Raw genomic sequence first — 27,746 nt, 5'->3', positions numbered from 1 at the left:
GCTAACATGATAATACCACTGGAATGATCTCCAGTAAAAATATTTCTTCCAAGTCAGCTTATTTTCTAAGGCTAAAGGTTTTTGTTTTTTTTTTTTAAGTATATAAAAAAAAAGATATTGACTAAATTGAAATTTTACTAAAATATTTTATCACCTATGTTATTTCAGTAACAAATACAGTCTTGGTCTATACTGGCCCCTGACCACTAGGAACTATCTAATTGTCTAGAATCAATTAATTGACTCCATGTTTTGTTGTCATGTATTTATAGTCACATAATTGTGAGACCTGGGACAGTTCTCAAATATTATGTGGTTGTGATAGTTTATTACAGGTTGGTATAGAGATACTGCTAGAGAAATTATTTAACTAATATTAGAAGAAGGATCAATACATTATTGGATCAGATATTAAAGCTTTATCAAAACCTAGAACAAGATAAGTCAATAATAATGAAAATGAACTTTTATATATACTACTCTTAATTGAATATATTTAATCCTCTCTCTTCCCCTCTCTCAAAAGCCAGTTGTAACTCCCGTTACAAGAAATTCATTTCTTTGTTACATGTATGAGTGATACCATACTTCTAAATGTACCTTTTTATTTAGGAACGGAACAATAATGTTTTCTAATGATAAGGATCACCTTTCTTGTGAGACATCTTCAGTGCTAACAAATATAATCCCATTTAAATTTACCTTGAGATTTCTAGGCTATATTACTAACTTCATTTCCTTTTCCTATAGAGTGAGATAAGTGATTAACCTGAGTTCATATACCAGTCCCAGAATTAAAAACTGAATCATGAACTGCTTCAGAGCAAAAACGAGGAAGCTAGATAAGATCTATATGCCTCTACTTCAGGCAGTTAAGAAGCCCAATGAAAGAGCATTGGATTCAGAGACCAATTCAAATCCAATTTTTACTAGCTAGGCATATTATAATATTTCTGTGCCTCAACTTCTACATCTATAAAAATTGAGATAATACTAACATATACTTCCTAGAGTTAGTTGTGAGAAGAAAATGAGATAATTGTTGCAAAGCTCTTCGCAAACTTGAAACCATTATATAAGTGCTTTCTATTATTGCTATCCCTTTGCTGCTACAAAGTTGCTGTATCATGTTGGAAAGTGACAGATGTGATATTATGGATAGTCATTTCTGCTAAGAATGGGTTTTATCATCAAAAATGTCCAAAATAGCCTATTAAAAACTGAATGCCATGGTATCAAAGAAATTGCAAATATAACTAATGTAACTAAAAATGATTGGTTTATTTGAATTTGGATCCATTTTCATTGTTCCCAAAGGCAAAATAAGGATGGAAACTTGTTTTGCATTCTAATTTTTATTACAGGGCTAAAAAACTCTAAAGCAAATAATTACTATGATATTAGACTACAAATGATATTGAAGTATAAAGTACTTAATATTTTGCATAAAAAATATAACAATGCTTCTCCTTTCCTTAACTAAAATTAAAGACTTCTATTTTTTAAGTTATCAAATATGAGACTTTCTAACATCATAAGAGCAATGTTTTATGGCTAAACTCCAGTTTTTAAGCTACATTAATAGTTAGCAAACATTTATTAAGAGGTATTATTATGTGTTAGGATAGACTTAGGATCATTATTATTACTTTTACTCTGAATGGATACAGTTTTATTCTTCCTTTCCAAAAAAAAAAAAAAAAAGACCTAATATATGAAAATCCAAACCTATAAAGTTGGAAGATTAAGACAACTTTTTATTTTTGCTGTTTTAAATATATTAGAAAATTTACAAAATATATAAAAATCCTGACCACAGATTTTTTTAAACAGGAAATGTACACTCAGAAACTCATTTTTTTTGTAAAGTGAATTCTTTTCCTTAAGTGTTTGTACTAATATCTTTATTGGCACATAATTGTAATAATATCTGAGAGTGACCTCCTAAATTATAAGTAGTTTTCATATTGAAAAATTGTATATCCATTCTTTATTAAGAAATCAAAACCTTGGGTTAAGATTATTATTTTATGAGAAATTTGTCTATTAAGAAAATTAATGTTAATACTTAATCGGGTTATTTGAAACACTCTTTTTGTGTGAGAGACAAGGATATACCAAAACAATATCTTTTTGTATCATTTCAAATGATAGAATTATGTTCAACTATTAGCATCAATTAATCTATCTTATATGTAATTTCTTCTGTATAAACATGCTACCTCTCAAATTCAAAAAGATCTTTAAGAAAGAAGATTTCAGAATTAAGATATAGTTATTTGACTCTTTTTAAAGAGTACTTGGGACATCTAGGTGGTTCAGAGGGTAGTGCACCAGTCCTGAAGTCAGGACAACCTGAGTTCAAATGTCAGGCACTTAACACTTCTTAGCTGTGTGACCCTGGGCAAGTTACTTAATCCCAATTGTCTCAGGAAAAAAAAAAAATTAATGTTGGGAATTCCTTTCTTACAATTAGCCTAAATTCTTCCAAAAATATTGTAATCCTATTTTATCTTGCTTTCTATCTTAAACATTATCAACAAGAATTGCTTTTCATATGCCATATAATAACTTTCTCTTAAAATTTGAGAACCAAGATATTACTGATTACATATTTTTAAAATACTGTCCTGTTCATTTTTCTTTGGATGGGAAAGTAGATATTAAAAATTAAATGAGAATTTTTAAAAATTCTGATTTAATTCATTTTTGTAATTCATTTTAAGAATAAGCTATTTGCTTATCTCCCCTTGTGCTGTTATAATAAAAGCTAGACCAATGAGAAAAGTGATTTGCTCAAGGAGTAAAGACCACTTTCAAACTGAGATTCAAAAGAATCTTGTTACATAGATTCTTACTTTTATTTCAAAGATCATCATAAACCTTTACCTTTTGCTATATCAGAAAAAAATGTTTTTATTATAATTAATTTAATCTGTTTCAACAAATTCCAGTTTTGAATATGTTAGTCTAGTAGAAAGAACACTGAAAATTGGGTCAGAAAACACAAATTATAATTCCAATTCCTTTACTAAAATGGCTGAGCAGTTCTTTCCTAAAGCCCCTTTCAGTTCTGATATTTTATAAACTTATAATTCTCAGGGGCAGCTAGGTGGCGCAGTGGATAGAGCACCAGTCGAATTCAGGAGGACTCAAGTTCAAATCTTCAGGAAGACTCAAGTTCAAATCTGGCTTCAGATACTTACCGTTTCCTAGCTGTGTGACCCTGGGCAAGTCACTTAACTCCAGCCTCAGAAAAAAAAAAAAAAAAAGAAAAGAAAAAGAAAACTTATAATTCTCACCCTGTACTTTTTTTCTTGGTTATTGTTGCTCTCCTCTTTGGGAAAAATTCCATAGTTCTCTTAAATTTTGCCATCTGCCTTAGCAGAGTGTCTGGCCTACAGTGCACTCTTTCTGAGTTTCATCTTTCTGAGTTCAAATCTGTCCTCAGACATTTACTAGCTGTGTGACCCTGGAAAAGTCACTTATCTTCATTTGCCTCCATTTCCTCATCTGTAAAATAAATGATCTGGAAAAGGAAATGGCAGACTATTCTTTGCCAAGAAAAACCCAAATGAGGTCATAAAGAGTTAGATATGATTGAAATAACTGAAGAAAAATAATAAAATAAGATTTCAGAAGTGTTTTCAGTGTATATTAATAGAAAAATAACAACTTGATAAATGATATAGTTTGAAATTAGGAATGTTAGTATGATATATTGTATAAAGAGCTGGGTTCAAGTCCTGCATCTGGTACATATGTAACAAGAATGTGATCCTATATCAACCAATTGACTTTCAGACACTTCTCTAAACCACTAAGAGAGAAGAATCTGGTGTACATTAGTAGAAATACCTCACTAGAAGCTCTTTATGCTGGTGAAATCAGAGGTTTAGTCAAAAAATAAATAAATAAATGTGTTCACATATTCTCAGTTCCTATTATGTTTATTTTTTCTAATTTTAATAATAATGTTAGTTTGGTTAACAGTTTTCAGTCTTCTGTGATAGTTTTTTAATACTGTCTATGGGTATTCTTTCTGGTTATGTCTTGCCAATAATTCCAGCTCTTAGATTTATGAATTTGTACTGCGGTTTGTGGTTTGGTCTACACAGAAGAGTCAAATTAAGAATTCTGTTGTGTAATTGTCAACAAAGAGCAGATGGGGAATTAATTTAATGTGACGAGAAGGTAACTCAGATTAATTCAATAGCTATGCTCAGTTATGAAGTGAAAAAAAGCATAGCAGGTTGAAGAACCACTTTCTCTTCCTATGGGAGACAGAGTAAGTCCTTTCCTTGGCAGCTTAGTCATGTACTCACAAACCTATGTATTTTAAATTCCTTATTGATCTTGCCTTCTATGCCCTTGGAGGTCTTCTTATACTGTATCATACATTATAGCACTTATCCTATATGGCTTGGTATTGTAGTTTGTTTTTTTTTTTTTTTTTGTGTACAGCTAAACTCCCACACCAGACTAACTTCTAGTAAATCAAGTATTGTGTAATGCATGTACACACATTAAATAAATATTTATTAAAATGAATATTTCAGGATTCCAATCGGGGAAGGTCAGAACTGTAGGAAAATATATTGCTTTGGTGATTTCTCCATGATATCTCTTAGCTCCTTACACTCATTGAGAAAATGGCATAGCTGCTGCAAATAAAAGTCCTGTGTGTAAGCTGCAGCCTTCTGGAAAGTGAAGCCAACAAGTAATTGTACAATACTTTTTAAGTGTCAGACAGGATAAGAGAAAATATAAAAATATTCCTCAGCATTAAGAGGCTCACAATCTAATGGAGGAGACAACATATAAACAACCACATAGAAGCAAAATATCTACACATTAAAGTAGATATAATAAAGGGAAGACACATTAAGATGGATGGGGAAAAGCTTTTTTGCAGAAAATGAGACTAAATGAAACTTGAAAGAAACTGAGAAAATCAGAAAGTTAAAAGAAATTCCAAGTATGGGAGGTAGCAGTAAAAAGTGCATAGAATGAGGAGATGGAAAGTCTTTTGTGAAGAAAGCAAAGGAACAGGTTCTATAGGATCATAGATTATATAGAGGAGAATAAGATTTGAGAAGGACTGAAATGGAAAGAAGAGTCCAGGTTATGAAGTAATTTCAAAACTTAGGAGAGGATCATATATATATATATTCCTCCCCTCCCCCTGAGGCTGGGGTTAAGTGACTTGCCCAAGGTCACACAGCTAGGAAATGTTAAGTGTCTGAGACCAGATTTGAACTCAGGTCCTCCTGAATTCAAGGCTGGTGCTCTATCCACTGCGCCACCTAGCTGCCCCCTAGTATTTTATATTTGATCCTAGATGTAATTAATAGTTTAGAAACAAGTTTTTTTTGTTTTGTTTTGTTTTTTTTAATTGAGTGAGGGAGCTGGGGGACATGAATAGACCTGCATGTTAGAAGATCAGATTGATATCTGAGAGAAAAATAAACTGAAATGGGGAAAGAATTGAAACAGGAGATAAACCAGAAAGCTATTGTAATAGTGTAGGCTTGAAGTGATGAAGGTTGTACCAGGGTGGTAGCAATATAAAAAAAAGAGGGAAAGTGCTTCTATATGATTTGGTAGTAGACTGGATAGATAGGATGGAAGACTGAGGCATCATCTTAGATGACATCTAAATTGAGAACCTGGGTTTCTGAACAAAAGATGGTATCATTTACAGTAATAGAAGTAGAAGATGTCTAATAGGTACCTGGAGATGTGAAATTGGAGATCAGGAAAGAAGCTGAAACTCAATAAATAAATCTGAGAATCATCTGCATAGATAATTGAATCCACTGAACTAATGAGATACCCAGTCCAGCAAAAAAAAAAAAAAAAAAAAAAAAAAAAAGACTGAGAAGGAATCATCAAAAGGTTGGAGAACCCAGAGAACAGTGTTTCAAGGGAAGAGAATAATAAGGAGGCAGTGTCATTTGCTTAAAAAAAAAGTCAAGAAGAATAAGGACTGAGGGGAAAAAAATTAGATTTGGCAATTAAGAGATCATTGGATCACAAGCTTAAGAAATTAGATACTCAGGGCTTTGGAAAATTTGGAAGTTTGCTAATATAGGTCCCCTTTCCCTCTCTGTCTTAGTCTTCTTAGATCCCTGGTTAGTAGAAAATAATACCCTATGACTACTGTTGAATGAATCAGGAAGAAAATCACCTATAATCAAAGAGATTAAAGGAACTATTGATAATTTCTATTTTTATTGATAATCCACTAATCATCTATTTTATAAAGTGTGTGGAGCACATTTAGTAATGCCCCAACTCTCAAAAGTCAGAGTTTCCAAAATGTTCAAAATCAGATGCTATGAAGAAGGAACCTGGAGGATAATGATTTTTAGAAATTTTTAATCAGTCCTTTTCAAATATTGCCTTATTTTAGTATTTTTATTGGGGAGTCTGTGATTTCTCTCTATTAGTTGCATTGTAGTGAATGATACAAGAAAAAAACTTCCCAATGGAGCAGCCTCTTCAGAGGAAAAAAGATAGATAGATAGAAGTATATAGATAAAAATACCCTGTTTCTTTTATTTAAAACAGTGAACACATGCCTGTGGGCTTTCTAGTCAACCATGTGCAAGACATGCCAATTTTTCAGGACTATGTTTTTGAAATTATACTATTTGAAATACTCTTTTTGAATATTTTCTCTCTTCTCCATCCCTTTTCTTCTCCTACTAAGTAAATTTTTTTGTCTTCTTAACCAAGGATATTTTGCCTTTCAGTTATATATTTTTCTTCTTGCTGTCAGTGGAATAAGATTAAATACACAGTCACATGAAAAACTTTACAATAAAATCATACCTTCTACCTTGCAAATTACAGAAATATTTACTCTACTCCCCTACCATTAGCACCACCAAAAGCAAAACTGAAAAATAATTATGAAATCATCTGACATTTTACCATCCACTTTTCTTTTTTGGAAGAAAAAAAATAGTAATATATAAGACACAAATAAAGGAGAAATGATTAAATGATAGGGAAGGAAGAATAAAGAAAGAGAAATGAGACTGAGTACTATGGATATAATGAGGTTCTGAAAAATAAAAAATAAAAAAAACTTTTTGCTTTCTTTATCAGTTTTTCTCATCATTATGACCCTTATTCCTCTGTTATCTGGGAGTGTAATTTTCAATAAGTCAACTTCCTCTCAGAAATATGAGCTTCTCTTCTCCTGTCAGCTCATATTCCTTTCTAGGATGACTTCCATTTCCTCATTCAGCTGTTATGACTAAATATAATATTTAGTTGTCAAATCCAGAAGTTTTTTCTTGTATTTTATCCTTCTTTTTCATAATATATGATACATCTGAGTGTCATCTCATATATCAAAATTTTTTTCTATATTCAAGTTAGGAAAATTTCCCCTCTCTTTGCTTTCTGATACCTGCTTTTTAAGTAACCACATTGATAAGACCTTTCCTCTCCAATTAACTATGGACCTCCTTCAAGTTTTTATCTCTTTGTTTCTCTGTGTTTTTCTTTCCTTCTCTCTCCATCCCTTTTCCTTTATCTCTGTATCTCTTCCTCTCTATCTCTCCCTTCAATTTTTCTCTCCTGTTTCTCTAGGTCTTGCTGTCTCTATCTGTCTCCCTTCTTCCCTCTCTCTTTCCTTCCTTCTCCACCTTTTTCCCCTCTATTTTTCCTCTATTGCTTAATAAAGTTCATTTTAGCCAGTAAAAAAGTATTTATAAAGCATTCATTACAGGCTAGTCTCTGGGAATAGTATGACAAATATAAAAACTGCCTTAAGGAGCCAGATTCTAGTGGAAAGAAAAGGGGTCAGTATGAATGAAAATAAGTATATATCTATATCTATATCTAGGTCTATATCTACAATGTTACTGCAAAATCTTGGCTCTTCTTCTTATAATAATTTTTCTGGTTCGGGGGTTTTCAACCTGAGATAATTGTTAAGGTGGATTCATTGATTTTTTTTTATTAATTAAAAAATAAAATTATTTTATTTCTTATTTACTGTATAACAAAATATAATTTACTTCATAATTTTTATTGTATAATAGAGTTTATTGGAAGTTAAAGTTAAAGGATACAAGGACCCAAAATGTTAGGAACTTCTGTTCTGATTTTTCCTTAATTCTTGTCACTCTTTCAAATATTTCATAAAGATTCTATTCATACTCTTCAGAACTCACAAAGACTCTTTTTTTCTCTCATGAACAAATATAATGGGTACTAAATGAATATGAGTTAGAGAGATTGCCTTGCCAGATCTCATCTTTTTTATCTTTTACTACTGTCTTCCTCTGTCCCCTCCAGGCATTAATCACACTAGTCTTTCTGTAACCTGTTTGCTCCCTTCTCATTCACCAATCCAACCTGTTCCCAATTTTTTCTCCATATGATTATTCACTAGCACTTACCCTTCTTTGTTTGCATAATTTTCTTTCTTCTCATTCTTCAAAGTTCAGAGCTTCTAGAACACCTAATTCAACTAAGCAAAATAATCCTTATATTCACATCAATACCATTTCTTTCAGCTGGACAAAGTATGCAGAAAACTAATGATTATATTTCATGAACTGTTTATGACTTGCAACTTTCTGGACCACTTCCTCCCCCATTCAGCTAATAAGCATGCCTAGAGCATATAAATCTTTAATATTAGTAATACCTAAAACATTATTGAGGCCAACTTGTTGCATTCCAAGTCAAGTGTAAATTGTTTTCAGTGGGCTTGTAGTCTCCAGATAGCCTCCAAAAATTTATAGCTAACTACATACTTCTATATTTGTATTCTTTAGCATCACAGTGGCATGTCTTTCACTCCTAGAAGCATATCTAAATATAAATATAATATATAAATATAAGATCCTTGAAGACAAGAACAGAACCATCTTTGTGTTCTTTAAATTCTCTTCAGTACTTAGCATAGTGATATGCTGTGAATGAGCAATCAAGAAATATGAACTGATGATTAAGAAAGAAATGAACAATCATCAACAGCAGTGTCAAATAACTGAAAGCAGAATTTGGCTCTAAATTTTGAAGGTCAAAGTTTATTAACCTGTATAACAATGAAGGAGACAAGATTTTTATAAATGATTATTATTTGACCTGAATTTTAATGATTTCACTTTTTTTTCTTCATAGAAACACTTATTTCAAAAGTATCTATTGAGAATATAATTTAAATATCTGCTATTTTCTGAGAAGTGCCATTAATGAGCTATAATCTAAAAATTATAAGCAGTTTATATAATATATTAATCAATAGGCATATTACTAGGAGATCATGTTACTGAATGATTCACTTTGTTGATACTGTATCTTTTTTATTTTATTGTCAGAGTTTTAGATTTTTTTTTTGCCTTTTAAAAAATTGGGTATAAAGATAAGTTTCAACATTAATCTTTGCAAAACTTAGTGTTCCAGATTTTTTTTTCCTCTCCTCACTCTGTACTCTCCCCAAGACAGCAAGCAATCTAGTATAGGTTAAACATGTGCAGTTCTTCTAAATATATTTCCATATTTGTCATGCTATGCAAAAAAAAAATAATAATATTAAAAGTGGAAAAAAACACAAAAAAGAGAAAAAAAATCAAGCAAACAGCCACAGAAAGAGGTGAAAATACTATGCTTTGATACACAGTATCCATAGTTCTCTCTTGACAGTATAGATGGCATTTTTCATCACAAATCTATTGGATTTGCCTTGAATCACCTCATTGTTGAGTACAGCTAAGTCCATCACAGTTAATCATTCCTCACTCTTTTTTGTTGTTACTGTGTAAAATGTTCTCTTGGTTCTGCTCACTTCACTCAGCATCAGTTCACGTAAGTCTTTCAAGACCTTACTGAAATTATCCTGCTGATTGTTTCTTATAGAACAGCAATATTCCATATCATTCATATGCGATAACTTATTCAGTAATTTTCCAGCTGATAAGCATTCACTCAGTTTGCAGCTCCTTGCCACTACAAAAATGGCTGCCACAAACATTTTTGCACATGTGGATCCTTTTCCCTCTTTTATGATCTCTCTGGGATACAGACCTAGTAAAAACTGCTGGATCAAAGGTATGCACAGTTTGATAGTCCTTTGGGCATAGTTCCAAATTATAGAACTTAGTTTTGTTCCAATACTCATCATTTTGGCCACAACAAGAAAAGACAATGGAATAAATTTAGAAATTCTTCAATATTATATCACCTGGCCAAAATTTTTTTTAGATCAACTGTCTTGCTACAGATAATTCAGAGAACTAAATCTTCATAGATTAAATAATTTACTTGATGACAAATTATTAATAAAATTAAAATTTGGCTTTCTCTCCAGTCAGGAAAATCTTTTTTATCTTTCCACTATGTAGAAAACTAGAAAAATCTTAGATTCTCCCCCCATATGGCTCTCAGGTTTAGATTAAATAAATTAGAACAAAAATTAAACCTGATGGGGAGGATAATTAATGGTTGAGAAAATTAATTATTGTTTAAGCACAATTATTAGCTTTTTTCCTAGCAGTTCAGTAATATAATGGCCTAATTGAAAGTTGGAGGTATCCAAACATAGAATTGATTATTTCTGAAAAGTTGAGATATCTTCCTTATTAGATATCTTCAAATAATAGTTAGATTATTACTGCTTAATTTATAGAGGGGATTATTATCCATATAAAATCTACTGAAAAGTTCCTTCCAAATCTGAGATTCTGTGATATTTTGATTTGTTGTATTCAATAATAGACATTTGGTTCCTTCTGTTTTATCCTACATTATCTCAAATCAAGACAGATATTAGATCATTGTACTTTAATAGTATGTAGGACATATCTTGTCACAGACTGCTAATGTGTATACCAAAATAAGGCTCCAGGGCAGCTAGGTGGCACAGTGGTAGTGCAGCAGTCCTGAATTCAGGAGGAGCCCAGTTCAGATCTGGTCTCAGATGCTTAACACTTCCTAGCTGTGTGACCCTGGGCAAGTCACTTAACCCCAGCCTGGGGGAGGGGGGGGAGGAATAAGGCTTCAATGAATATCTACTGCAGATAATTCATGTAAATCAGTAGGCCTAACAAATATGATCCCCTTCCCCAAGTAAATGCATGAAACAGTCCTTATCCTTGTTAAATAATTATCAATAATACTGAACCACACAGGCAATCACCAGTACTGGTGATCAATACTAGATTTACTCATAGAATTATTTTTTCCTGACTGCAGAACCTCCCCATCTCCTGGACATTGGAGCCTTTTCCAGGTAATAGTGGTAGATAAATAGTAAACTGCCCAAAAATATACCCTAAATCCTTTTGAGGTTTTGTCTTCTGGCCAGTCCTCTCTTTCAGTATACCAAACTTAACCTTTAGTCTTTAATCTTTTGACACTGTAATATTTGGTAAACATTCCTTTCATCTCATCAACTTGAAGAGCCAATGCAAACTTGTTGGTTTACTGCATAAAGAGCCTGTGTAGAGACTGTAGTTGTAAGCAGTACTTATGAATGCATAATCATTATCATATTACTTACCTTTTCCAAGGGCTGGGGGAAGGAAAAGAGGATGATAGAAAATTTGGAATGCAAAATTGTTTAAATTTTCATTTTTCCCTCATAATTAAGAAATATTTAATAAAAAAATTAAATCATATATTTTTAAAAGATGTTCTTGTGAAAATAGGATGGATCTTTTGGATTCTCAGAAATTTTTAAGTATATATGGTACTAGAGTCACACTTTTTTATGCTAAGGATAAGTCCTAAATATTTCCCTTCTAAACAAGCATGACTAAGCCATGCTACATTACCCAATTTCACTAAAAAGGTGTCAAACATATATTTTGCCTGGTAGACCCCAAGAATTTCAATCTTACTTCTTAAGATCCTTTCACTTAGTTACACCTCCCACTTAACCTAGAATGTTCCCAACCTAAGATTTATCCATTTTGCATAGGTAAGCAAAAGCTCTTTGTCTTTGGGAAAGGGAAGATTTTGGAGAATAAAGTCTCTTAACAAATTCAATTATGAGCAAATATTCCTGGGGACTTTGATGGGCACAATATTCCTATGCTTAGGAAATTTTGGACCATAGTACTTTTTTTTTTTTAATTTAGAATTTTTTTCCACAGTATATATGCATGAGTAAGTTTTTTTATATTATCCCTTGTATTCATTTTTCCAAATTATCCCCCCCTCCCTTCTCACCCATTTTACATATGTTACAATATAACCCAGATACAATATATGTGTGTAAATACCATTTTCTTGTTGCACATTAAGTATTAGTTTCCGAAGGTATAAGTAACCTGGGTAGATAGACAGTAGTGCTAACAATTTACATTTACTTCCCAGTGTTCCTTCTCTGGGTGTAGTTATTTCTGTCCATCATTGATCAACTGGAAGTATTCCATCAGAATACATCTTCATACAACATTGAAGTGTACAGCGATCTTCTGGTTCTATTCATTTCACTCAGCATCAGTTGATGTAAGTTTCTCCAAGCCTCTCTGTATTCCTCCTGCTGGACCATAGTACTTTAAAAAAAATTTGGAAGGGGGAGATTAATACTTGGTTAACTTGCTTATCCATTCAGTTGCATAAAGGTGATAAAAATGTTACCACTATTCCTTTTTACAATATAATCCAGAGTACATGATAAATTGTAGCTCATATTCAAATACAATTTGAGAAATCTATGCAGCCTGAAGACCTCATTCAAAAAGTAATGGGCCATTCTTGGTGCTGACTGTACTTTAAGGCCTGGAGTTAGATTGCACTGAAAATAGCCCAATAATGGGCAAATGTTTGTAGAAACATTGAGATTTTGGTCTTAGATCTTCTGGATCTGAATTCTGAAAATTAATTTAACAGTAATTAAGAGACCTGTTTCTACTTATTCCTTATTATATACATAGCCTCTCTCTCTATCATAAGGATGGGTATTGTTAGTGGAAGAGTAGAGACAATAAAAACCAACTTAATAAACTCCATATAACTTTTTATGTTTGTTTGTTCCATTTTGGAGGTTAACCCTCTCCCTTTCCTTGACACAGAACATATTTCCTAATTCTTTGTGGGGAAATTAGTTCACATATCACAAACACTCTATTTCTCAATTCTATATGGTCTCAAAATTGTATCTGATTCCTTACAACTTTTAGATTAAATCCTCTCTAATCCTCCCCCTCCTTAAAAATCTTATTTATTTCTTACTATTTAGAATCTCTTTTCAAGTGGCTCCATTCCTAGATACTTATAGCCAAGATCAGATCTCTCCTCTCACATTCTTGTTCCCTTGAAATTTGACTTCTGACCCAACAACTCAATTGAAACTGCTTTCACCTAAGTTACTCAGTTAATAAAGACTCACTAAGCTGCTACTCTGTGCCATAGACACTGGGCTAAAAGTTGGGGATCCAAAAAAAGGTAAAAAAGATAATTCCTTCTCTCAAAGAGCACATAGTCTAATGGCAGAAACACCATGAAAACAACTAGATATAAATAAATCATATATAGGGAAATTGGAAATAAACAAGAGGGGATACACTAGGAAAAAGTTTTTACAGAAACTAAGACTTTAACTAAGATTTGAAGAAAGACAAAGAAGTAAAGAGGCAAAGATGAAGAGGAAGAGGACTTAGGCATGAGGGGGAGCCAGTAAAAATGCCAGAGGCAAGGAACAGAAAGGAGACCAATGTCACTGGAAGAAAGATTTCATGTTTAGGGAATGATGTGTCAAGGTAAAGAAAACTGGAAAGGTGGGATGTTGAGGCAGGTTATAAAAGGCTTTAAAAGCCAGCTGTGTTTATATTTAATGCTGTAAGTAAAAGAGAACCACTACAAGTTAAGGGGAAAGGGTCAGACTTGCATTTCAGGAAGATCACTTTGGCAAGCTGAATGAAGAATGGACTGGAGTGGGAAGAAATTGTGGTAGAGAAACCAACCAGTAGGCTACTGCAACAGTCCAGATATGAGGTAATGGGGGCAGCTAAAGAGCACACTGAATAGAGCACTGGCACTGGAATCAGGAGAACCTGCGTTCAAATCCAGTCTCAGATTCTTAATCTTTGCTAGCTGTGTGACCCTGGGCAAGTCAATTAACCCTGGTTTCCTCACCAAAAACTAACAAAGAAACAAAAAACCCAGATCAAGGTAATGAGGGTCACAAATGATTTCTTATAAAGAAATATAAATCCACTGGATTCTTCTCAGTCCTCATATTCCTTGATCTTTCTGAAATTTTAATACTGTTTACCCCTATCATTCTTAAAGACATTTTATCCTCCCTATTTGTGGTACTGCTCTATAGTGGTTTTCTTCTTATTTTTCTAACCAATCATTTTCAATCTCCTTTGAAAGGTCATCAACCATGTATAGGTATAACCCAGAGTTTTCTCCCAGCCATTATTTCTGTCTCTTTCCCTCTGTAACTGGGTCTCAGTTTGTTTCTGTTTGATTTCATCTTATCTCTTTTATTTTATCAGTACTCATGGATTCAATTGTCATTACTAAACAAATGACTCCAATTAAACATAGCATTCATCTATTTCATGATTTCCTGTATTAAATCCCTAGTAGCCTAGTAAGCTCTCTATCTGATTCCCAGAGGAACTTCAAACTCTATATCAAAGATAAAACTTATTGTCTTCCCCCAAAATCTATCTTTTTTTGTACCTTTCTTGTCTATACAGAAGACACTGACATTTGTTATTTAGTTGAGTTTCCAGCCTTGGGTTGATTTTTAACTCCAATTTCATTCTCCTTTTTCTCCTACCTTCATATCCATAACTGCCACCACTGCCAATTATTCTTTGCTCCCTTTCTTTTCCCAAGCTGAGAAAGGCATACTGTCTCTTAGAAACACTGAATTACATTTCACAGGGGTCCCTATAAATGATTCTGGGAGGCATTGATAAGAGTTTATCTTGGGATGCATTGATAAGAAATTCACCCTAAGTAGCCTATTAAATCTATATATTATATAAATAGTATTTTAAATTTTATTTGACATAAACATTTGTAAACCCTCTGACTTCAAAAGAAATGATCCATTAGTATTAACGGGGTTTTTTCCAGCTTTTCAGTAAAATTCATCAGTTTTTGCAGAATGCATTGCACATGTTTTTGTTTGTTTGTTTGTTTGTTTTTGTTGTTTGTTTGTTTGTTTTAACCTTGTGAAAGAATCAAACTGTTTCTGAAATGGATTGTTGCATTTTCCTAAATCAATGTCAAGTTGTATTGTAGTTGTATATGTATTGTAGCTGTGTTTATGCCATATCCTTCCTATAACATAAACTTCATGGGGACAGGTACTGTCTTCTCCAAAATTTGCATGTCACTCTCAAAAGTATAGCATTCTGCATTCCATAAGTGATTGAAATATTTATTTTATGTTTATTTGAATTGAAGCTCTCATCAATTAAATGATGAAATTTATCAGGGACATTAACTAAATCCCAAAAATTGAAATGCCCATATGAAACATGGAAAGAAATCTTCCCTTTATTTCAGTGATTAATGCACGGCACATCATATACCTCTGAGTATATACTTTGTTTTTTTCTTGAGGTATTGTAAATAAAGGGGTAATGGTTTCAGCTTGTGATATTGCTGAAATATCTATTATAAACATACAGTCTCCCTTCATCACAATTTGAAAGGAAAAAAAAAAGAAAATTCAATAAAGTGAATGCTGAAATTGCAGTAGATATTAGATAGGTTGAATTATTTATGCAAATTTTTCTTCAAATCTTCAGAGTATCTGTAGCACCCTTTTGATAAGCATATAAATATGTCCATGAAGGAATGCTTTTACTTATTAGTTATGCATGAGCAGAAGTGATTCTAATCCTTTCTTCTTGAAAATATCCCCTATCTCTTAAAATCCAGAAATATTTCATGGAATGGGGAGGATATCATTGCTATGAAGTTCAGATCTGTGTCTTTAGGAAAAGGGATGTATGTGTGTAAAGCTGATAGTTTGGAAGTTCAGGAAAATAGATTCAGTTCTACAGTCTAGCATGGGGAGATACTGCCAGAGGGACCTATCATGGTTATCTCTGCCACTTTCAACAACAAATTTTCTCAACATGATTATCTTCCTAACATCTTAGCAGAATATTCTTCTTATATAGTAATCAGAATTTTTTAATAACAGAGCAGAATTCCAAGCATCTTAGAACTATATTCAATGCTTTTTTAAAATAGTCTAGCATTAATTTTTTCAACTAGAGCAGCAGATGATGGCTCCTTTTCTTTTGGAGAAAATACAGCCTGTGATTTCATACTACCCCTTTTTCTCTATGTTTCACAGCTTTCTTCTATTACTTGGACTATTGCTAGTACCTCAGAGTACTCTATGAATGTTTATTTAGAGCAGCAAGGGACCTTACAGATAATTCAGTACAAATCTCTCAATTTACAGATAAGGAAACTGATATTAAATGACTTGCCTGAATTAAATGACTTATCTGAAGCAGGATTTAAACATAACTCTTCCTTATTTGGCATAGAGCATGTAGCCCTCCTACATACCTTTCCAAGCTTATCCAATATTACTTCTCTTTATGCACTTAATGATCCAGCACAACAAACTTTCTTGCCATTTGTCACAGAACATTCTATCTGCTATCTCTTTGTTTTTGTACAAGCTGTCCCCCATTCCTGGAAGACACTCTTCTTCATTTATATTTGTTAAAATCCCTAACTTCTTCCATAACTCAGATCAGTCACCATCCATGTATCTTCTTACTTAGAAGTAGTGCCTTTCCATTCCTAGAAATTGATTTGTTTTTTCTTAAGATATATATTTGTATAATCTTTTTTTTTTTTTACATATCATGTCCCTCAAATACAAATTCATTAAGAACAAGAACTACTTAAATTTTGTCTTTGTATTCCTAGCTCCTAGCAAAATACTTGCCACAAAATAGGGATTTAAATTGATTGAAGGAATAGTAGGCAATATTTAGATGTATACAAATTATACACTATGACATGGTATGGATACATGGTCTTGTTTACTACTTGCCAGGCAGATTTTGTGGGCCTACTATGAAGATTACGGGAAAAATTTTGATTTGTTTAAATACCATTAGCAACATGGTTATGGACACAGGAATAGGAAGACATTACTATAATAATGATTCAGTAATATTTGATTTAATAGTCTAAGTGTCCGGCTTTAAAGTTTCTGAACTTATTATCTAGGGTCATAACATCGCTTTCTTCAAAACATTTGTCAACATTTCCATTGATATCCAAATATATACATTGCAAATACGAATTATTATGAGTCCTTGGATGTAGCTCAAATAACATGGAACTGAGACTGCCAGATAAAATCTATTTCCTCCCTGCCTTTTTTAAAATCTAAATCTGTCATGATCTACATTACTTTCATAAAAATCACCATTTTAAAATTTCTAGCCTCACTTTATAATAACTTTAAATAAATAACCAATGGAATCCTTTCTCTCTGTTAAATAATTTCTTTTTATTCTATATAAAATTTGCTTTGCATATTTTTGTATTTCCCCATTAGATTGTAATCTCCTTGAGGCAAGGATTATTTTTTGCCTCATTTGTACCTTGCCACAAAGTAGATTTTTAATAAGTGTTGATTGATGATAAACTGAAGTTGGCTAAGTATCAGTTGCTCCTTCCCAAATTTTTTATGTTGGTCCAGATGTTGAATAATACTATAATTGCGATCATTTATACCAATTGGAAATGTTCTTTTCTGGTTCTATTATGATATTGCTACTTAGTTTTGCTATGTAGTGATTATTATCATCTCAGAAGGCAGTGTGTTTGATATCTTTCAAAACTAGTAAATAGAATAAATAGATCAAGATACTTCCCTATTATACTAGATGAACACTTAGGAAATTGTATTTATAAGGTTATTTCACACACACACACACACACACACACACACACACACACACACTTTTATCTATAGGCTTTGGTAAATAATTAGTTTTCCTAACCTTGGTGTTTCTTTTTGTAATTTAGGGACATTAAAGAAAGACTCATATATCACTTAGGCTGGAAATGTAGTGATTATTTATGGGCCAGTTCCTATCAAATTGATGCAGGAGTTTTGATTTGCTACTTTTGACTTAGGCTGGTTCAATCCTCCTTAGGCAGCCTATGGATCTCCTGATCGTAAAAGTTCACTATATTGTGTCAGACACGGTGCAGTTTAGCCAAAGACTAGCTCCCTTATAGCAATGATTACAATCATAAGCCACCACACCCTGCTGGGGGAATTAATTTTTGCCAGCAGATGACACTTTTTATTCATGAATTATACTTTGTAATCATAGGGCTTAGACTTGTAAGGGATCTTTGAGATCATCTTATACATCTTGCACCTTAATAGAAATTTGTTTCTCAACATCAACTAGTGGCTATCCAAGTATTTATAATCACATGTAAAGTATGAAAATTAAATTACAATTAATAAGAGATATTAGTATGAAAGGATAAATTCAATTTTAGAGGCATCCCTGAAATTATATCATAGGATTTACTTGACTGAGATATGCATCAGACAATTCCTTCTCAGCTGAAGCTACTTCCAATGTTGGTTCCCATAAGCAAGTCAGAGAACAGAATAAGTTACTATAGCTATAGGTGTAACAAACAGCCTGGAAAAAGAAACAGAGATGATTGAGATCACTAAAAAAAGCAATTGATTGTTGTCAAGAAAGACTGATTTTTAAATGAATATAAGCATATCTGAAAACTCCAGTTATTGAATGTTTTGCATTTTTTACATATAGCATTGCACCACAGGAGTGATTACAAAACATTTATTTCAGTCTTTTCCATGCTGAAGATGAGCAACTTTTTTTTTCTTTGTATACATAGTTTATCTCTTGTTGAAAACATTCCACAAAGTCAAAACACTTTATGCATGAGGATTTTATTTATTTAGGTCTGAAGGGACAAGGCTTGGAATATTCATAACATACTGTAGAAATTGAAGCTATTAAGAAAAATATTTTCACTTTACTTGATATTTTTGGCTATAGAACAATTTAATTGGAAATAAATTAATGTGATAAAAGTTAAATTTGTATGGGCACATATAAGTAACTCCATTTTTTTGATTCATGAGTAGAAAAGGGACATTAGTTCTGCCATTTCTACTTAGAAAAATAATTCTTACAGGTTATGCAGGATAGAGTTGGAATCTGTTTGTCCCATGCCTTTGCAGTCTTATTTCATAATAGCCCCTTCCATACTTTATATTACTAAAGTTGCTTCTGTTTCCTAGACAAAATTCTTACCTCTTGCATATCTCTTTGCTTATCTCTAATTCAGAGATTCTGAAACTCCTTTCAAAGCAGAGTTCAGTTACCACTTCTTTCATAAGGTATTTTTTAATCCACACAGTTGTTAATTGAAATGACTTACTATTACTTTGTATATGTTTTTCATTTACTTATCTATGTATATATTATATAGTAGCATGTGATCTCCTTGAAGATAGGAAGTATTTAGTTTTTGTCTTTGTGCGTCTAACAATTCTGTTTCCTGCATTTCATGAGGTGTGTAATAAATGCTTAACAACTGACTCTCAAGAAGAAAAAATGTATTTGCGACACAGTTTTAAGCTTAATATACTTTTTAATATTTTTCTATCTCTTTTCCTTCTTTTTTGCAAGGCACTTGGGGTTAAGTGACCCCAGTGCTTATGAAATGTTTGTGGCAGCCTTTTTTGTAGTGGCAAGAAACTGGAATCTGAGTTGATGTCCATGAATTGGAGAATGGTTAAAAAATTGTGGTGTGTGAAGGTTATGGAATATTATTGTTCTATAAGAAACCATGAGGAGGATGATTTCAGAGAGGCCTGGAGAGACTAATATGAACTGATGCTAAATGAAAGGAGCAGAACTAGGAGATTATTATACATGGCAACAGCAAGATTATATGATGAGCAATTGTGATGGATGTGGCTCTTTTCAACAATGAGATGATTCAGGCCAGTTCCAATGAATGATCTTATGATGAAGGGAGCCATTTACACCCAGAGACAGGACTGTGAGAACTGAGTGTAGTTCACAGCATAGCATTTTCACTCTTTTTGCTGTTTGCTTGCATTTTATTTTGCTTCTTTTTTTTCTTATTTGATTTGATTTTTCTTGTGCAGCACAATAATCATATAAATATGTATGCACATATTGTAGTTAACATATATTTCTACCATGTTTAACATATATTGGATTACTTGCCATCTAGGGGAGGGCATGGGGGACAGGGAGAATTGGAACACAAGGTTAGTTAATGTTAAAGTTAGAGTTAACGTTAAAGAATTGTCCATGCATATGTTTTGAAAAATAAAAATCATTAATTAAAAAAAAAAAAAAAGATGAAATGCTAATCTACTCAGCTAAATGGTACAATGGATAGAGTGCTGATGGGAGACCAATGCCACCACAGATACCAATTGCAAGATTCTAGGCAAGTATCTTGCCTAATTTTCTTTCTGCCTCATTTTCCTCACTTGTAAAATAAGAGTAGTAAGACATTCCTCCCACAGTTGTTTTGAGAATAAAATGAGATAATATTTGTAAATCTCTTTGTAAATCTTTGCAAATGTTAGCAATCATTATCTTCATCATCATCTAAGTTTGATTCAACATGTATTACAAGACTTATATTTAAAAGATTCTCCATAAGATTTTGTGCAATTAAATTTAATTTCACCAATTATTTTAGATTCAGTTTAAAAAAAATTAATACCTAATAATATTGGAGTGGAGATAAGTTCTTTCTCAGGAATATTCCCATTCCCTCTTCTAGGCTCCCAAATGATACTAAAAAGAATTAACAACTCAAATGAATTTAAAATAACACATTTCTACTTCCAATGTTGGTTCCCATAAGCAAGTCAGAGAACAGAATAAGTTACTATAGCTATAGGTGTAATTTTAATTCAGATCTTTCTGACTCCAGACCCAGCACTCTATCCACTGTGCCTTATGTAATGAAAATGTTTACAGCAGGTACACATCATTATTTTGCAATTTTCTAGAACTAGGAAGTAAGCATTAATATTCTTATCACTATTTAAAAATGAAATCTGATCTCCTTTGCACAAAGAACAAACAAGTATAGAATAAGAACCAAGATCAGGAAGTATCAATGTAATCCCTTGAATTGCATATATAAATATAGTATATATAATCTCATACCATCCCTACTGTGGTTTCCTTGTGATTTCTAAAGGATAGAGGGAAATCTTTCTCAAGCTAACTGATAAATAATTATTGAGCACCTACCATGTACAAAGCACTTTGCTAGATACTGTGAGGAAATTCAAAGTTGATTAAGATAATATCCACATGCTTAGAAGCACTATCCTTTTTCCTACCTCCTAAACTTTTTTTTCTTTTCTTTTCTTTCTCTGACATAGTCTTCAAGGAAAACTTAATGACCACTGAAAAATTTGTTATAGATAGCATTTTTTTTTCAGGAATTATTTATTTAGTCTTTGAATTCTGTTCTATCACCAAGAATTTGTAATTTCACAGGGTTAATCTTAAGATCAGAGAAGATCTTTAAACCTTAGCTGCAGACACCACATGTTGATTAACATATACTTTTTTCCACACATTTAGCTCTATTTGAACCTCATTTTCACCACCTCCTTAAACCTCTTAGAATTTCCATTCCCTGATATATAAAATCAATATATATGTGTGTGTGTATCAATATAATAGTATAATATACATAATAATAATGCCTGCATCATCTAATTCATAGTATTGTTGTGAGTAAGATGCTTTCTGAACTTAAAAGTTGTAGAGGGATATGGTCTACCAGTGTTGCATCAACCAATTCATTTTTAGCTGATCAGTCTATTGCCCAAGTCATCTGTTTATTTTCTACAGATATTTCTGATTCAGCTTGTCTAAACAGATCTTCACCTCTATTCTGAATGTGCAAAAATAGTTGAAGAATTGGAATATAGACCTTCCAAAATCACTGTAGACAAACACAGGTAGAGAGCCATCTGTATGACTATCTCTCTTTGCCTTTGCTGTTTGGGAACCTTTTAGTATAGTTTAACCTGCTTGTGTTGTTTGCCTTTCCCCCCCTCATTCTCCACATTGTTATTTGTCTCTTTTAAGCAGAGATTCTTAAACATTTTTATGTTATGGATTCCTTTGGCAGTCAATCAGGTAAAGCTTATTGACCTTATATGAGAATAATGCTTTTAAATAATTGGAAAAAATGCTATATTTCAGGTAGAGATTAGTAGAGATAAAGATGAATTTTTCTCATTTGAAGTTCCCCCAGAAATCTCTCCAGAGACCCCAAGAACCCCTTTTCTAAAGAGCATTGACTACATTTGTACTAAATGATATAAGCAAGTTTTCAGCTACCCACAAGGTGGCATTGGTCTTTTAAAAGCAAGTATGGGTATCATTATGATATTGGGTATAAAGATTTAGAGGCTGGGTTGTTTCTTTTTATGTTTTTTAAAGAAAAGAGGGAAAGTACTTAAGATTCAGGAGGAGTTTTTCTCTTTTTTTTCTGTCATTTTACTTCATCTTTTTATGCAACATTCCCCTTTATCATGCTATGAAGGTGATGCTGAATATGACAGTGAAAGCTGATGACATTCCAGAAATCAAATGTGAGGGGAATACAATTGGATAATGAAGTCCCAGAATTTGTGGGGTTGAAGTTGTTGGGTTTTTTTCTTTTTACACTTTTTTTTTAAACAGGAAAAGTGCAATTTAAAATGGCACATCATGATGCAAAAAGAGAGCAAAGAGTGTTAATACAGATGGCTAGCAGCAAGCCTGAGTGCACAATTAATAGACTGGAATTGCACCAATGTGTAGTCTGACAGTAATAGGGAACCTGAGGCAGCAGTGGATTGCCCTGATCCTGCTGTCTTAATAAGGCTTCTGTCTGTCTTTCTACCTGCCTGCCTAATGTATATCTCAGTACTCTAATATTTAAATATTTTACAATGTTTACCGATGAAATATTTTTATCAAGGGACACTTTGAAATAGAAGGCTGCCCTCAGGAAGTCCATGTGCTTAGTATGAAAACATTTTGGTAACAGCCAAGATAAAGAACAAAAAAGGAGTGTGATCTAAAAGAGCAAACAAATTTCATTTTGGAAATCAGTAAGAAATCAGAGCATAAGTAAGTTTTATTATGATGCCCATGTGTTTGTCACATATTTAGCCTAACCACTAGAAGAGAAAATCCTCAATGACCTTGAAAAGTCTTATCATAAATAGCCTTCTTAACACTCTAGGATTCTTTCAACACCATCCTGACTAGAAAGGAGACCTCTGAGCCACTTTCTCCCCTGAGACTACTTAATCTCTGCTCTTATTGAAGACAGATGTTTACAAATACACTAATCCCTATGTGTCTGAATGACTTGGCCAAATATATATTCATGTATATACAAAAGGAATTTCAGAATATATCCAGTGGCTCATCATGTCTTCAAAACTGGATCCAAAATAGAATATGAAAAAAATTACTTTGATGGGGGTGAGGGGAGAAGCTATATTTGGACCCAATGCATTGTTTGCTCCAGGCTTATTAATCTTCAAGATAAGAAGACTCTGATCTTTTTCATTAGAACTCCCTTCAGTACTTTATTTTTATTCTTGTGGGTATTCTCTGAATTAGACATAGATGTAGATTGAAACTCATTCATTATATCTGATCCACTAATAATATCTCTTACCTGTCTGATATACAAATCTTTCCAGCTTTTTAGGACATCTCCCCTCCCCCCCAACCAGAGCAAGGCCAAAAACATGTTTTGTAAGCATACATCTGCCTGTTTTATGTTGATTTCTCCTTTTATACAACCTATGATTTTGTCAATCTTGAGTTCCCTGATTAATGAAGGTTGACACTTTCTCTGTAACTTTGTGGTGATATTATTACAACTACCACCATGATCACCACATAGAAAAAAAGTCAATATAAAAAAAGAAATCATTAACTGACAATCCATCTTTCTACTTTCTTATCTCTATGAGATCTTGACAGTGAGAGTTCTTCTTAAATAACTCTTCCCAGAGCCATGGCACTGCTGGCCATGACATGCTATGCCAAATGTCTCCTCTCCCTGCCTTCTTATAAACAGTTAGCAAACCAGCACTCCCCTTCTGAGAAGAATAAGCCAGTTACCATACAGCAATGTTAATCAATGGTCCTGTGATTCCATTGACTATTCTTTTGACTTCTTTTTTAATGAATATATGACAGGCAGAGACTGTCATTGTTCTAATATTAGTACCCTAGAGCTTTAGCACAGAGCAAAGTCTTTAATAAAGGCTTTCACTTACTCTAATCATTATGAAAATGATCTATGCCATACTGAGAATACCTTTGATGAACATGAAAAAGAGAAAACAGACTTCTGTAAGAATTTTCCACAGCAAATCTTCATATATAGCTTCATATATACATAATAAAATATCTTACTTTTTTAGTCATTAATTATGTTTTTTAAAAAATTGAGCAAAAGGCAAGTTCAATCTCCTTTGTATATGTCTATATTTTTTCCCTTTTAGAAGGGAGGGTACTCGAGGAGTGAAAATTTCATTTTTGTTTAAACAGCCCCAATGCATGGAAGAGGGACTGCAACACAAATAGCTAATTAATGAATATCTGTTAATTCATAGATATGCTTCTCCTAATAGTTTAGCAGCCTCTAGGATCAAATATAAATTCTTCCAAGTTGGTCCGTTCCTATCTTTATAATTCTCCTGACACTTTATTCCTTTATAGCTCCCTTCAATCTAGCTACATAGTCCTACAGTTTCTTAAACATGACACTGTATTTCTCAACTCCATGCCCTTGTACTGGTTGTCTCTCATTTTGGAATGCTCTGCCTTCTCACACCCCCACCCCACCACCTTTTTTTTTTTTTTTTCCTGTATTCCTTTCACTAGAGTTAAATTTCATTTTCCATTAGCAGATTACAATTTCTCTACTCTGTGTGTGTCTCATATATAGCTGTTGTTTACATGTTTCCACATTGGAATTGAGACCATGAACAATTTTTTCACCTTTCTTAAAATTCACCATCCTTAGCATAATGCCTGACTAAGTGGTAAGCACTTGATAAATTTATTGACCAATTGATTGCATTCATTAAAGCATGAAAGTGATCTAGGAATCTTAAAAGCTACGCTGTGGAATACAAGATCTGGGAGGGACTATCAACTAAACTTAAAATATTTGTGTGTATATATATATATATATATATAAGTATGATTATTGCATATGAGCCAATATTAGCTAGAGAGTTGGTTTTGGAGTTGGGAAAAACTGGGTTCAAGTGCTTACCATTGACTTACCTAGGCACTTAATCTCTCAGTGCTCTCAAGCTATGTACTAAGATTACTATTTAAAGCACAAAGCAGGTGTATTTATAGAGAGCTTCTTATTTGAATGTTCAAATAAGAATGTTCCCTCAAGAAATGAAATCTCTATAGTCCATGGCAAATAGTAAGAACATAATAAAGGCCTGCTAATTGATTGAATGATTGTTGAAGTAATGAATGTCTTAAGATACAAATAGGAAAAAAAGCTGTTGGCTGTTCTTAGATTACAATCAAACCAAAATTCACTTTTCTTTAAAGTTTAGAAAAACAAATATGTGAGAGGATGAATTTGTAAGAGGGAAGAAAAGATGAAAAAGAAAGAACCAAAGAACCATTGTATTTAAAATGAGAGCCCACTTTGCTCCTTCTTCAAAAGATCTGGGATACTTTGGAGAGTGCTGGAGCCAGATAGATTTTCTGGCTAAGGAAAAGAGACAGAAATGCAGGTAGATACCTCCCTCATGACCAGCTCAAAGTATTCAGTGAGATAATTCCCTAAATAGAAGTAAACTAAAACCTGAATTGAGTGACAAGTTACCAAAGGATGGGGATAGGCGTGGTGGTCCATTTTGATGCCAAGGTTAAGTAGGTGAGTGTGATGAGGAGATAACGTTTCTGTGTAAAACTATGTCCATGTTTTAAAGGAGGGAAGAGAATAAAAACTAGCAATTTAAGTCAGTTAAGAAATGTATGTATGTGCTTCACAGGATTCTATTTTGTTTAAATGTATTTTAATCATTCTTTTAAACTCAATGTGTTTATATAATTTTAAACTATTTTGATTAGCTATTTTTAGAGATTTTAAGGTTTAGTGCAATTAGTAGTTGAATCAGTCCCATTTCAGAATAAAATATTTAAAAATAGATATTTTTATTGTATATCAGAGCCAAACCTTATAAAACTATATTCTATTATTTCAACTGAAGTCTAGGAAGCAAATTCCATTTAGGAAACTGGAAACTAAAGAGAAAGATGGAGAGAGGCAGCAGAGAAAAATCCATCTCATTTAAATAAAGTTCTGAGACAAGTTTATAGATTAGATTTCACCTATATTACTCTCTAGATAAAATTAGTGGTTATTGCTACTAAAGTAAAAGTTACAGTCCATTGCTGGAAATAACCTTAGTATTTGACTTTTGTTCAGAAAAATCTCTCTCTCTCTCTCTCTCTCTCTCTCTCTCTCTCTCTCTCTCTCTCTCTCTCTCTCTCTCTCTCTCTCTCTTCTTTCTTTTCCTGTTCTCTCTGTCTCTTCCTCTCTCTTTCTCTCGCTCTATCATTCTGTTTCTCTTTTGTTCTCTCTGTCTTTGTCTCTGTCCCCTTCTCTGTTTCTTTCTAATTGAGTGTCTCTTTCCTTCTTTCTCTCCCTTCCCCCCTCTTTATATCTATCTCTCTCTGTCTATCTGTCTCTCTCTTTCTCAGAACACATGAGTATATACACATTCACTCACATATCTATCTGTACATATGTGTGTGTATACATACACACACATTTCTGAGGAAGCCTGTCACAATGGCTAGAAGAGAGCCTCTTAACCAAGAAGATGTAGGTTCATATACTACCTCTGACTTATACTGGTTCTATAACCAAGGGCAAATCACTTAACCTCTCAGTGATCTACTCTACTCTTTGTAACCATAAGTTTCAGAGATGGTAGATAACCTTTTCTCAACTGGAAGTTCTACAGTAGAATCTCTGAGTAAGTCCCTATCCTAAATATATTTTATCTTATATAATATTAGCTATATGAGCATTAATGAGAAACATAATCTCTTAGTGACTTGGGTAAGTGTCTAAGGCTAATATGTTATGGATATATTTGCTTTAAAGAACTATACTGGGAACTCCCAGTGAAATCAAAGTTCTGAGCAAAATAAATAAACAAATGATTCCCATTCCAATTCATATCACTTGCAAGTTTTCCAATTAAAAAGCAAATAAAAACTTCCTATCTCTTTAGTTCAATTTCTTACATCCACCCTTTAGTAAGCAGATAGGTTGGCAGACATTTATTAAACACTATGCACCAGGCACCCTCTTAAGAGCTAGGAATTAAAATCTAATGAGAATGCAATATTGGCCAATGAGAAACCAGTCCTTATGAGACCATCCACCATGTTCTTTATGATGCAACCTCTTGTAGACTTTGGAGCATATACTGAAATTATTTTGTAACTGCTCCTGGTCTGCAAGATTGCATCCCCCTTTTACACAAATATTACAAACTATTTTATGAATATAAAATACCAGTTAAATACAAGGTAGTGTGGGAAGGAATATCAGGAAAGGCACAACTTTCTATGTATCTTTTAACCAACATCCCAGGACATTAAGGAAAGTCATGATTTCCAAAGGAAGTTTTA

At 32.9% G+C, this 27,746-nt stretch overlaps 1 protein-coding gene across 4 annotated transcripts in view; it reads left to right on the top strand.

Moving 5' to 3' along the window:
• The window catches only part of FUT9 (fucosyltransferase 9), a 245,579-nt gene that overhangs the window by 125,704 nt on the left and 92,129 nt on the right, over positions 1 to 27,746 (top strand). The window lies entirely within an intron of this gene.

Source organism: Sminthopsis crassicaudata, chromosome 4, assembly GCF_048593235.1.
Source record: "Sminthopsis crassicaudata isolate SCR6 chromosome 4, ASM4859323v1, whole genome shotgun sequence".
NCBI lineage: Eukaryota > Metazoa > Chordata > Mammalia > Dasyuromorphia > Dasyuridae > Sminthopsis > Sminthopsis crassicaudata.
Note: the sequence above shows the minus strand (reverse complement) of the source record. Positions and strands in the feature narration are given on the sequence as shown.